The 15538-nt window shown below is 28.7% G+C and overlaps 2 pseudogenes; both read right to left on the bottom strand.

Annotated features, from left to right (window-relative positions):
• LOC108688932 overlaps positions 1-7024 on the bottom strand; it is a 21631-nt pseudogene extending 14607 nt beyond the window's left edge.
• Positions 7025-8422: 1398 nt separating this feature from the next.
• LOC108688931 lies at positions 8423-13383 on the bottom strand (annotated as a pseudogene).
• Between the last annotated feature and the right edge of the window lie 2155 nt (positions 13384-15538).

The following is a 15538-nucleotide window of genomic DNA, read 5'->3' as shown; positions in this document are numbered from 1 at the left end:
TATATATTTTATTATATATTTTATATTTTTATATTTACATATATTTACCTATGAATTGCTACTTTACTTATATTATTTACTCTGCATATTTACTTACTTAAAAATCTCAACATATTCCTGTTTTTACAAAGCCGAATTTTCGATATGGTTGTAAAAAAAATCAGAACACCTCTAATATTCCCGTGACTTTTCTACATTACTTCTATAGGCATATAACTTGATAGAAACATTTTTAAACTTGTCTGATGAACATGCAATAGGAAATCGTTGTTTGAAGTATCTTCGAAATATATATATTTATTATTCATTGTTATTATGATTCCGAATACAATACTCTTTCCTTACCGTTCCAAAATTCTGCAAAGACATAACGTAAAATTTACAGGCAGTCAAGATGAGTGGCTGATAGCGTCGCATTATTATTATTAACAATGTCTTTTGCTCTGAAACAACTGCGTTGTACCACATAGAGTTGAATCTGCGAAATCAATTTTTTCTTTTTTTAGAAACAGTTGATAAGTTAATAAAAAAAGACATCTAATCTCTCTTCCTCTTTCCACATAGCATACTTTATCCTGGGAACGTCTTCTGAATGTCTTCAGGGCGTCTCTTGGATATAGGATGTTCTTAAATTTCGACATCACTTATCCTGAGCAGGCAGAGCGAACTGGATCAAAAAGTCCTGTACCATTTTGCGATTTTCGCAATGGTTAATCAGATATTAAATGTAAATGTTGATAGTATTTAAATAAAAAATTATTGAAATCTAATACTTAGCGATTTTTAGTAATTAATATCTCATTAACTATTGCGAAAACCGCAAAATGGTATAGGACTTTTTGACTCAGTTCGCTCTGCCTACTCAGGATAAGTGATACCGAAAGGATCCCGCACATTTCTTATGGATTTTAGTTCTCGGTCAAATCTTCTCATATTTTAGGAAATTATAATTTCAGATATCCTAAAAATATCAATACGCGCGATCTCCTAAAATATAAAGATTTGACCAAGATTTGATCAAAATCCATAGAAAAGAAACGTACTGAATTTTTTAAGGACACTCGGTATTGTATGTCTTTAATAAATAAGTAAATACAATATTATTATACTACGGCAAATTATATTATATTAAAAATTTTTATTAATATTAGTATTTTTTCCTTTTCAGAATTATAATTTTAAAGAAAATTATATTATGTTAATTATTTTATTTAATATTGCAAACTTGCAATTTGCGTAACACAAAAATATAATCTCAGCAAATGCGTTTATATACAATTATCTCACATATATTTTCGAATGAATTCAAAATACTGAATAGATAAATTCAGGGAGAACCTTTTTTCTGTTTTTTAATAATTTTATTTTAATTTCTCTTCTTTTGCCTTGAATAAACAATAGATTTTCAATATCAGCATTTTAGATACTATCGCATAAGATGTACTTTTAAATATATATTAAAGAGAAATCTACTTATATTTACATTTTTCCACACAGACTCGAACTCGTATCCGTGACTCTCTGCCCCATGTAAGAAGGTATGAATACATAACATAGTATACTACAAAAAATACCGATAGATCTGATAGCTCGTTCCGAATCAGAAATGGTCATTATCTGAAAGCTTTTGTTTTAATAATTCGATAACAAACGATTACAAACGCTCAACATATTTTTGCTAACATACCTGGATTAATGTAAGACTCATCAAAATCACTAAGTTTATGAGATCTATTAGAAACGGTATTGTATGGCAAGTTTCGATTATCTTAACAAACCTTGTAACACGAAAAAAATCATACATATTAAAATAATAAGTTAAAGAATATTTTTTTGTATGTAAATAAATTAGTAGGTATGTTATTAATATACATTTACTATTGAAATTTCGACTCAATTTCGTAATTTGAATATTGTTTTTACCGATAGAAAAAAAATAATAAAATTTATTTTGTGATTATATTAATCTAAATGGAGTCGCGACAGGAGAAATATCTGTTATAATCAATATTATTCATGTGTTAGATTTATCGATGTATATTTGTATTGTTTGATTTAATGTTGATATATTAAAAAGATATTCACAAAATTTGAATAAATATTTGTTTAAATAGTACCATTTATTTACAGTAAATAATTATTTGTTCAATTAACAAATTATACTTAATTTATACTTAATTTAAGTATTATTTTTTAAAATCCAATAAATATTGTATTTATTTTCTGTAAACAAATGGTCCTATTGGTACTGTCTAAACAAATATTTATTTAAATTTTATAAATTTTTTTTGGTTATGCGGAATAGGACTTTTTCCGAATTTCGATATTTTTCGGCTGCTATAATAATCTTTGCTGTTGATAATAATCTTTGACTCAAAGTGATAATAAATCATTCGATCAAGAGATCGAAAAATAAAAAAAATTTTCTTTGAAAACATTGATTCAAACATAGTAGCGCACAGAAGCGCGAAGTCATGTGCCCTTATACGGAGAAATAAGATAGAATAAATAATTTAAAAAGTTGATAAACTATATATTTTTCGATCTCCTCAACTTATTATCACTATTTGAGTCATAGCAATTCTTTTCAGTGTAATAAATTCTTTGTTAGTTAAAATCATATAACATGAAGAAGGCATTATCTGGCCATTGTTACTTTTAAATTTTCCTTGTAAAATACAACATTCTGTTTTATTACGCAAATGACAAAAAAAAATGAAATTACGCTGGAATTTGATATAGCATATATTAAATAAAAGTACAAACTGTATAATGTTGTAATGTTGCTGTACAAAAACAGATATATTTCCGCAAGTTATTTCTGACACCTGGATTAAATCGTATCTCGCCTTGTCTTTGACAACATAAAATAAGCGTTCCGCACGGTGCCTGTGTCAAAATGATTGTCAACATATTATCGTATAATGTATAATTGACTTTGTTCGTATCATGATATTTGCCTTGCATTGAACGAAAGAAAAGATACGACTGTTTATCTCGTGTTGAAAATGTAGAAGAAAAATAGTAAATAATTTAAAAACGAGATAAAAATATTATTTTTAAACTAACTGAAAATGGCGGTATTTAGATAAATTTAATTTTTCTACACAGAAATGATTTTACTGAAATATCTAAAAATTTAACTAGATATAGATCTAAAAATGATTTTATTGAAGTATCAAAATATTTGTATAGAAAATTCAAGCCTGATGAGCAATAATGCTACAAAAAATTTTAATATTCTTAGCAATCAGTTTGAGCATTTTATATAATTATTTTTATAGTTCAACAAAATTTACTTTTAGATTTGTATTTATAGCTAAATTTTTAGATACATAAGCAAAACTGTTTTTTCTGTATAAATGAAGAAAATATATTTATTACACAAATTCGAGAATTAATAAACCAGTTGAAAATTGATAGAGGCTCTATTTTTTATAGCAATCTTAGAATCGTCTGTTCTTTCACAAATAGTAAATTGCGCGAAGAGTAATTTCTTACCCCAGCAATTCGCACATTCCGCAAGTATGTTGCGTGAGAATCAGAAATAGAGTGGAACTAGCAGCATAAATTATAGGTGTGATTGTAACTACAAGACATACGTGAAAACGAATGAAATAAAAGTACTGCTCTTCATTGATAAAGAATTCAAGATGAAAGGGTCGCCTCCGCGGGCGAGATTCATTCATGGGCGACATAATATCAAGAATTTCTGGTGTAAATAGCCATATGTTGTATCCCATAACATTTATATATAACATGACTGAAAAATTAAATGATCATAAATTTATTAATATATAATTTAATGACAAGAATGTGCGCGAAGAAAAGACTACACTTTAAAATTAAAAATATCATGAAATTTAATGTATCTTTAAATTATACAAGTTGAATTTAACGTTATACTAAATTTAATTACATTACATTAAATTTAATGTATTTGTAATTGAAAAGTATATTTGTGTACATACACATGAAAATATTTTCCATAAAATTTTATGTGAATTTGCATGAAACTTAATATATATTTAAACTTAATATATATTTAAGTATACTGTAACTTAGTTTTTATTTAAAACATTCATTACTTTTCAGTTACCCCATAGAAGAATAGCATTAATTTACAATCTGGCACGGAATTATTACATGCGCATATGTATCAATATTAAACAAATTATAAACAAGGTTCTGTCCGAACATATAGCTTAGTTTATTTATTTTTATTTTTGTAGAGGATGCGTCTGTGTATCAGTTAGACTCTAGCAATTGTTTAGTTGACTTCGCATATGTCACCGATAAATATGTCACCGTGCAACAGAATATCTTATTAGTTTAAATCTTTATCTTTTTATTAATTCGACTAATCATTACAATCTCATGCAACTCCATTTGGTAAGTTTAGTCTTTAAAAAATTTGTAAATATATACAATTAGAGAAGTATTTTTGCAAAAATCAAAATCACTTGATTTTGCAACCAACGTGAAAGATATACATTTGACTTTCCGAATTGGAGCACGAGAAAAAAAATTCACTTATATTAATTAAAATTGACATACTGATGATAGATTAAAATAAAGTCACGCGCGCACACGCGAAAAAAAATGTTTATCTTATATTAAATTAAAGTATAGCAGTAATAAGATGTGATTGCGTCCTAATTATCGCACTTGATTCTCATTGTCATTACATTTCTCCTAATTAATTTTTAATATTACAGAGTCTTGTTTACTTTTAAGTTTAATATTCAATATTCTAAAATTTAATTTGTATATAAAAACATTATTTCTATTATATTCAAGATTCAATAATGACTCTGAAAGACCGATTTAATAATATTTTCTCAATATATAATATATAAACTCTAGTATGAAGATTCTTAATGTTTAAAAAAATATGAAAAAGTTATTAAATCATTGAAAAAAAAGGTAGATTTCGAAAAGAAGGAATAAAATAATTTAACTCCAAATAAAATAAATTATGCTTAAGATATTTCGTATCCATTTAATTTAATGATAATAATTATAATAAATGCTTTGTAAACGTGAAATTGTGACTTTGAATGCTAGAAGAAATGTTGTATGTTATTACTTTAATATATATATATATATAAATATATATATATATAAAATTGAGTTATATATAAATGTTTCATGCTTATAATAAAAAAAATGATTATCATAATCTTATACATAGAAATACAGTCTCGGTGTTATAGACAGCAATGCTTGTCCTTTTTTTCTGTAGACAAAACGAGAATTTCTCTTACTTATGTAATACAATGTGAATAATCTTGAGATCTCAGCATGCTCATGCATAATCTTGATCTCATAATGCGTCTTTTGTAACGCCCAATCTTGCCACATACGCTCGAATAATTCTCTAAACTAAAAGAAAGTAATAAGTAAAGAATCATATATTTTTAAAATCGATAATAAAAATATCAATGAGCATTGAGATGCATTGGTATTGTTTCCTAGTAAAAAAAATTGACAGAACGATTGAGAATAATAGGATTTCTATCATTTCGTATCATTTTCTATAATTATGATATTATTTTTTATAATTCTATGACATTAGCAATGGTTGAAAACACGCAATACAGGCGATAACTCGCAAATTTTCTGGTATCATTTTCTATATGTTTATATTCATTTTCTATCGTCGACTTCGCGAACATCATGATTGATCGGATATGAATCCTATTGTATTTTATCGGATTCTATAAGATATTTCTATAAAATTTGTATAAAATTCCTATAAGATTTGATTCAAAGTCTTAGTGAATTCATGAACTAGATTTCATATTCAAAACAATAGGATTTATATCATTCTCAATCAATTCTTTTACCAGGGTTAACAATTATCATTCAGCTTCATGTTCTGATTAACAACGCTGCATCTTTGTCAATTTGCAAATGACTTAAACATTACATGTGAGCTAATTATACTTATATCTTTCTTATATCTTTCTGAGGAAAACTCCAAAAAGAGTCGAAACGTTCAAAAGAAAGAAAACATCAATCTGATTATTGATTGTTCTCTAAATAATTGCACCGTTTATCGTTGCTGACTCTCCTTATTAGCCTACTGTATATATATATTTATCTATTTGTTTAACATTTGAGAGTCCTAATATAATTATTGTTATTGTTTATGTTGCATATTTTGCCGGTGTATAGCTTTCATTTATTTATTATTAAATACATATTAGTGAATATAAAAACACGCCATTATCTAAATTAGTGTAAGATTAAGCTAAATAACGTTCCATTAAAATACAATTGTATATACAAAAGTAATTTTTTTTCTATTTATCTAAAATTTAATGTAGTCTAAAGGTAGTCTAAACTTTGGCATATTGGGGACAAAAGATGCATTCTATTGAGTTTAACATAAATTATAAAGATCTAAAAATTTTTTAGAAACTTACTTTATCTATGTGTATTATACGCGAATACAAGTTGCTCAGGCTACCTAGTACAAGTAGAAGAGATGGTATCCCATCCACTATAAAGTCCATAGTAATTTCAGATGTAAACATGCTCGAAATCTAGAAACAGTTAAAAGTGGAATAATTAATATAATTTCATGGAAAAATAATCCAGAATACAGATAATTCAATTAAATATCTCGCGTTAATACTCTTCGTTATACTCTCCGATAAAATAATATCTGTTTGGTTGCTGTGTTTGTACTTTATTTGTATTTTAATATTATATGTTATATTTTAATATTATATTATTTCCGATCTTTTAGTTGAAAACATATTTAATATTTAATTGAAAAAAAAAATTATTTTTTAAAACTGTGAACTACCTGAACAAATACAGACGACAGCATGATGACAGTGATAACAGCTCTTTTTAAACGAGCGCTCCATTCGCTTTGATAAGGCCATAGTCCACTAACCGATAGAAGAAATCGGTTAAATTTGTAGTAACGCTCTTTAGGATGTTCCATTTGCTTCAAAAGTCTCAATAGAACTAACTGCAGAAGCGAGCCAGTTATATTACTTATAGTCATTTCCCTCTAAAGTCCGTCTAATTTTTACATTTTTTTATTTTTTTTCTTCAGCGTCATGCGTTATTAGGCAAATAACATCAAATGAAAATGCATGCACTTAACGTGGGAGCGAAAATTGTTCCAAGGTGTCGGAAAAATTGATCAATAAATTATTCAGTATTCGCGTAATTTCATGGGAAAGAATCATCGGTGGGGTCTCCAAATAGAAATTGTCATTAGTTATTTCTACGGTTTTTTTTCACGCGCGATTATTTCGTAGATTATAATTTGTAAATAATACATTATAATTTGTATCATATCAATTTTTCTATTATAATAGGAAAAGTTGAAGGGTGAGAATTATAAAAAATTTAACATAAAAAAATACTTTTGCGGCATTCATACATATTAACTTTACAGTATACTATTATCGATACTCTTCTATAAGTTAAGTATAAGATAGTTAGAAACAAGTATTTCTTTTTAAAATATAGATATAGATATAAATTTGTAGAATGCAAAAAGTTGATGTTCAATTCTGCGATATCAAGGAAAATGAAAAAGGTATATGTACTGAAGAGAAATCCGAGAAATCCTATATATTTTATTTTTCTAAATGAAATTTTGATAAATATTAATAATAACGGAAGCAGCTCCGATAACTTTGACCTTGAAATGTGTTGTCGCTGCTTCTGTTATTATTAATATTAATCAAAATTTTTAGAGATTTATGTATCTTAAAATCTATCTAAGAATATAAAAATAAAATTCAATCATCAAAGAAAATTTTCCATTGCAGTAAGAATCATGAATGAAATACTTTTACATTGTATTTTTTAAATAAGACGAATTAGTATAATTATAAAAAATTATTTATCAATCAATTTAAACGAAGTGTTTAGTTCATGTGAATGCAATCAATTTTTAATCAATGATTTGATTCCGACTTTCATCCTGCATTATTGATTTATAGGAAGTTAATTAGAGAATTATGGATAAAAGGAATATAAGAATTATAATTGGTTTCGGGAATAATAAACTGATATTGTACTTAAACGCTATATTTCACGCAGTATGTAATAAAATGGTGATAATATCTTCGACTAGATACATCTCTTCTACATAAGATCTAAAAAATATTGTTAATTTTCCAATGACAGATTCCTTGATTTCTTATTTTTTTTAATTAAAATTTTTAATTAATTTTTATAGAAGAATACTTTTCTCTAAAATTCATTCATCTAAAAATATAAAAATAGAATTGACCTACACATAATTCTGTGTAGAGATCAAAGGAATGAAATCAACTTTTCATGAAAAATATATTAATTATACATTTGTCAAAGAATCTCCCATTGATGTAAGAATCACGAGGGATATATAATATTTTTTAAATATTTGCATAGAATCACAAGTATTCTAATAATTACAAAGTAGTTGCTCGATATCTTCGCGTAGAGTAGCAAAAATCGGTCTATCATGACAATTCAACTGACTGTTGCCAGCATGATAACATCAATTTTCTATGAATTTCCTGTGGACAGTTATCTGGACAAGGAAGAAGGTGGCCACGTTCCAACGCATTCGATAGATTCATTATAGTCGTCATTAAAATTTCTTTTTCAGCCATTCTGACTGACAGTTGTGGATCGACGCCATAACATAAAAACTTCGTACATTGTCACACCAAATGACTACACGTCCGAACGCGTTGAAAATTTGTTATGCCTCAAACTCTCCGGTGCATACCTAAAACAATTGTTTATTTCTCTGATAAAAAAATAATTCAATCTTAGAAGAATTAGCGAGAAAATATAAAAAATTTTATTATGTAATATATATTTTCAAACGTGAAACGTTATTTTATTCTATTATTGTTAAAATATTAAGAAAAAAGATGAATATATTTTTGATACTAATCATTATACTATCTATAATACTTACCATTTAATTGGAATATTACGAAGAGTTTTAAATACATAATAATCACTCGCAGCTATCACTTGCGCAAGACCGAAGTCACTGATTTTCACTCGATCTTCGTTCGCTACTAGAATATTTCTCGTTGCTAAAGCTCGGTGAACAATATTCATATTACCAAGATACTCTATATCCGCAACGATGTCTAGAGAAGCCTAACAGTGTTTTACATGCAAGATTGTACCGATGCGAACTTAGATAACTCAATAACGAATCATATTGAATAAATTCCATCACCAGAATTCGGTCCACAGAGCACAAAATTTTTACAATGTTTGGATGATCTAAAAATAAATTTAAAAAAAGAAGAATGAATATAATTTACAGAAAGTTTAAACACACAATTCCTGAAAAAGTAACAATTGATTCTTAAACAATGATTCACCTCCATGATTTTAATTTTTCTTTCGAAGTCAAGCACATTTTCCTCATGCGTCTTGAGTTTTTTGATGGCTACATCCTGCTCCAAATCAACTTCCTTACCATTGCGTACTTCTGAGCGTACCCTTATATATTTGACCATAAAAGCCTTCGCCTATATGTCCTTGCAAGAACATCCAAATTTTATCTCGTAAGTACGCTGCCATTGGGAGCTATCTTTACTGTTGCAAGCCTTGTCATTACATTTATTTTTATTAGTCTTGCCTGAGCTATCTTCAATCGACTCACTATGATCTTTCCAATTAATATTAATGTAATCAGACCAAACTTATTTGCGATTCACTATTTGATTTGCTTTCTTCTGTATAAATACTGCCATTTTCGTCATTGTCCCCATCGGCATCTCGGAAAAACTTAGGACATATAGTAGTATGAGTTCTACGAGCATTATATACCTCATAGAGAATCTAATTGATATCTCGCATAATAGCCTGAAGTTGTTTCCTTGCTATGGAATTATTTTTGCCCCAGCATTCCAACATTAATTTATAGATTTCGTTTGGACAATCTTTAGGAGTAGGCAATCGGTTTCCACATTTATAATACTGCAAGACAATATCATTTAATCACCATACTCAGAATTTCTAATAAAATAATTCTATCAGCATAAAAAAATAACGTAATGAAATTTTTTTTGTAATAAATATACCATTTTAACAGTATGAATTTTGTGATATTTGGAGAAACCCCTCTGGAAAATATCTCCCAAATAGTCGTCGCCAGTATATCCGCTTGAAGACTATATTTTGATGCAAAATCCGTGTAACATTCTGATGATATCCGGTATATGCTGTGCAAAATAACGAAAAATCGCGAATTCTTACATTTGAAAAGAAAACAATGAATATAAATAAACAAGATTTTTATTTCTTCACTTACTCGTCCTCAGTAGAAGTGAAGAGACCAGAATCACCCAACTTGACAATAAAGCTGTTATCTTTGTGTAAATATACGAGTACGTTCCAGCATTTTATATTTCTATACACGATTCTTCTCCTACATATTCTTGCATGTTTAAGATATTAACATTAAGATATAACACAAATATTTGGAGAAATTTACCAAATGCCAGACAAAGAGCTGTTGCCAGACAAACGGCTTTTACCATATCAACCGTTAATAAAGATTTACTATTGCTGCACAGGTACTTGTCTAACGGGTCCAAATTCATTAGCTCGAGTAGCATTCCGATCGTCGGAGCTATAGTTATATCATATAATCTGAAAAGTAGAACATAGTATTTTCATGATTTAATACCTTTCTAAGATTTCTGATATTTATTTAACTAAAGTTACTGAACGTAGTTGGCTCCATTTGCCGACCAATTCTAAAAATTCTTTGGTATAATTATTCTCCTCCGTTTTCAGTATCTTCATCATAACCTCGAGCTTCTTGCTTTTAGCAACTTGCCATATAGCTCGATGCAAACTCATCATTGTCGTGGAACAGGTCAAATTTCGGTGATTTTTGCGCTTTGCATACCTATAATTCAAACCATGGTACACATCGCGGTCCACCTTACAATAAAGTAGTAATTATTTCATCATCTGCTGCTACATCGTTTACGATGTTTTCCAAAGCGCAAAGTAATAATTTGGACTTGTCTAGAAAATAAATTCTCTATATATATAAATGTATATAAATGAAATAATAAAATATTAATATTTTCCTTCTAAAAAAATATATATATTCAATTCATATATGACTAATTAATATATATCATATTCCAAAAATCCCAAGCATTTGCCAAAGTATATCGATTCATTGGGATTTTGGAATGGAGAAATTAAATGTCTCAAAGATTCATATACTCGAAAACTGTTTGTCATTACAAATTTAATAGATTTAGTCTCTACTACTTTTTGCGAAGATATAGTTCCACCTTTGTTGTAAATGTCGATGTAATAAACAATACTCGGTTTCACTCTCGCGCGGTATATAACTTCCAGGCTCGTTGGCACATTTTTCTTTAAATTTCGTATATGAGAAATCCATTCTGAAACATTTTTAAAGACTATATGTAAATATTACATATGTAAGAACTTTCTTTCATTTTGTAAAATTCATCTTACCCAACTGGTCCATGGCACCTTAATTTTTGTAATCTTTCTAAGGAAGGCGTAATAATACTAAGATCACCACTACACAGATTAAAATTCCACTTAACAGATAAGCGATAATATCCGTCCATTGCGGATACAAATAATAAAATAGCTTTTGTGTCAAAATGTACACAATGGTGTGCCAGTTCTTCTCCCAATTAACACAACATTATTCTTTCTAAAATGTGATAGATAAAAATATTCATTATTTTTATTATATTTTACTAATATGGACCATAAAAATTATTTTAATTTGTGTTTTAAGATTGTTCATTAAAAAAAGCCAATGTTCTGAAATATATTGTTACATTGCATATATTTGTTGTTACCCTATAGAGAGAGTGGATACATCTTCTATCCTACAAATCATTTTCCATGTACCAATATCAATATCACAGTATTTTACTCGCTCTATGGTAACCCTAAGTAAGACTTTAGCTCTTAGATTAGGAACATCTTTATCATTAATACTATGTATTCCACATATGGAGCCATGCGTTCTGTTTTCTGTTTCAAATACTGTTCCTTGACATATGCAGCATCATATCCAGATAATTTTGTAAATGCATTGTGAATAGGTTTTCTAATAAAAAAGACATATCTTTTTATGCATTCCTTAGGTATATATTTTTTATATTCTGATTCTACAATTTCTTGTGAGAGTTCTTCTTCAAGCCCCTGCAATGAAAAAATTGTAATAAATAAACAACAATTGTTTACTCCATATTGTTCTATCAAAGAAAAACGACTTGTATGTTACTTATACGTATCACTAACTCCTAAGCCAATTAATTCATGTTTATGTTTCTCATAAACAATGTTAGGTACCTTGTTATCCAATACTATCCTTATGAACTTGTTCAAAATAATTATTATATGCATTTAAACCTATTTCTCTCAGCCTGTCCATACTAGATGGCTTGAATCTCAGGCGAAAGTTGAATCTGTATTTCTTCAAGTCTTCTTCTAATATGTGATCACAACCATAGTTATGAAGAATAATGTTGCAGTGCAAACTGATGTCTTGCTAAAGGACTTATATTGAAAATATATCTACAAGTTAAATAGTTTTGATTTAAAAAAAATATTAAGATTGCTTTGCAAGGATAAAAATAAAAGATTATAACCAAAATTTATTTAAATATGTTATGAAAAAATAAATTTAATTTTGCAGAAATAAAAAAGGTTAATAAAAAAGGTTCAAATTGACAGAATAAAAAATTAATAAAAATAGATTACATAGATTTATGAACATACAACTATAATTATTCAATAGCAACCATTAAAAATTTTTCACACAATAACATAAATTTACATAACACATTTTGTATGTACATAATAGATACATTAAGCAGAAAATTATAATTATATTGATATAATGTCACTGTTAATTTGTATTCTACATAAATAAATATTAACAAAAGAACTAATTTCTTGTTATAATTCTAATTAATGAAGATGATAGTATGATTAATAGATAACACAGAGTAATTTTCAAATTTTCGTCAAGTCAAAATCGTTCATTTTTACCATAAAGATATATAATAACATTCCATGTTTAATTTAACTGAAAGAAAAAGATTCATTCATACCTTTATACACAGATACTCGATGGTTTCACCATCAGTAAATGCATATTTCAATGGTTTATCTCTGTTAGCCATATAAATGTATATATAATGTGACAGTCGCAGGGTAGTCATCCATATTAATTTTTTACAAATCTTCGGTCTCACCAGAAATATTACATCTTATAGCAAGCTCCTCGATAACCGCACACCGATTTGTTTTTTATTTATCATGTGTGATAAATATAGCGAATTCAGTCATCTGCATTACTCTGCATTTGTGCAGACTAAAGATTATTACGCCAAATGTTGTTTAATAATAAAAATATAATGCACATATCATTATTAATAAAATGTCTAATATTAAAATTATTATTTCTCTGTGAAAGAAGCATTCAAATCTATTCTATTGGTCAACACTATTGAGCTCTCCTTTTATTTGGATGTTTTTTGCATAGAAATTTATTACAGTATAACCAAAGGGAACCTGAGAGAGGACATGACGGCTCAAAACCTGTGACCGCAACATGCTGCCGCGCACTATGCCCTCTGACAAAGTAGATGTACATTACATAGCATCGTCCACTTTTCTAGGCTGGAGATAATAAATTGATATTTAGTTCATATAATCGTGCTACATGTAACCTTTACTGTGCCTCGAGTAAAAAAAATAATATATCCTTTGCTGCGTTCGGATTCCCACCTAGATGATTCTTGGGTGTCATCCTTTAACAAATAACAAAGATGATATGACATCCGGGGATGTCACTCAGATAGGAATCCGAATGCAGCCAAGCGTAGGATGTTATTTTTTTTTGTTCGGGGGGGCATAAGCGCCTTAAACCAATAAGCATTACTGTCTATACATTACACATGATAGATTTCCTAATCTCAATAATCAACTTTAATGCTTAATGTCTCGATTTGCGAAGCTGTCTCAATGTTTTTTTTTGTTTTTACAGATTCTTTCGTTTTTGAGCAAAAACGCATCAAATGAAAATGCATCTAATTTCATCAAAATCGGAGATGTAGTCCATATTCTAAATAATTATCCTGCAGTCATTAATCAGTTTTTTTTCTGCGATTGTGATTGGTATGGCTGTTCCGTTCCGCTATAAATTTCCGCAAGGGAGGATCTCGTATACAATAGGCTGCGTTCGGAAGCATCACACATTGGTGTTTCGTAGACTTCAGTGGAGAAGTAGTGGAGGTATCGTATGCTTTGAGTGAAGTTCCCGAACGGCTTCCGTTTGACGTGTGTGTCACTTCAATTCCACCTCTTTGCTCATATTTAATCCTATCCTCGATCTAAACAATTCACAGAAGAAAGGTAGTGGAATAATTGTAAAGAGGAACGGTGGTATATGATTCCAAAAAGAAAGTAATATAAGTCATTTCTTTCATGATTATCGGCATTTGTTAAACGTTTCATTATCATACCGAGTAACTGTTACTGTTATGACTTTAGACAATGATAAAATTTTTCATCGTTTATGGATTTAAAATACGGATGGATTGAAAATTTCCAATCCATTTTCATTTGCCGAGTCTATTAGTTCCTGTGAGGTTTATTATCGATCTTAAAGTTAATTTTGTTCTAAATAGTACTGGAAACATACGATTTTACAACATTTATACAAATAATCTGTTGTGTAGTGTACGTAAAATATTATTAAAGAGCAATGTAAAAAGAAAGTTAGAATAAAAATAAATAAAAAAAAAATAAAACTTAGACAAATTTTCTAGATTAATATAACTGCTCAAAATTTTTTGACCCAAGAACACGATGTAAGTATCCTTTTCTTCCATTCCATGGAAAAGAAGAATTTTGATTGGTCCATTCTCTTATGCACTATACATTATGCAAGTCTGTGCTATGGCTCACATTGAATTTCCTTACTTTTCGCACGGATGGTATTCGGTGTAGCTCTCAACATTTCCGAATGATCTCACACTAGTGAACACCGAGTACACACGAGTATTTCCAAACGGTTGGTGTGAATTAGTGGCACATCAATGAGTGTTTCCGACCGCAGCCATAGTCGTACAAGCTGTGCCGAGCCCGTAATAACAACACATTAGTTGCAAGTTTATTATGATAGCCGATCGCAAGTTTATTATGATAGCCAATATGAAGTATTGATTTCAAAATGCGATCGGCTTGCAACTATAGTAGAACCGACTTAAAATGTCGCGTGATAGGCTGTGATCAATGTCTCACTACAAATGCTTTGAAGCATTTGATGCAATAATTAGAAGAAAGAATTTTACAAATTAACCAGTTAAAAACGCATCAAAACGTTTGAATCATGTTGACCGTATCCATAGTCGCATGATTGCATAGTTATAAGAGATTTGTCGCGTCGTATGTTCCAACATGCTCAATACATTCGCGTCATCGGAACCAATATGGCGACCAGATATTCACGTCGCATTAGAGCATA

The sequence above is a fragment of the Atta colombica genome, unplaced genomic scaffold, assembly GCF_001594045.1.
Source record: "Atta colombica isolate Treedump-2 unplaced genomic scaffold, Acol1.0 scaffold25, whole genome shotgun sequence".
NCBI lineage: Eukaryota > Metazoa > Arthropoda > Insecta > Hymenoptera > Formicidae > Atta > Atta colombica.
Note: the sequence above shows the minus strand (reverse complement) of the source record. Positions and strands in the feature narration are given on the sequence as shown.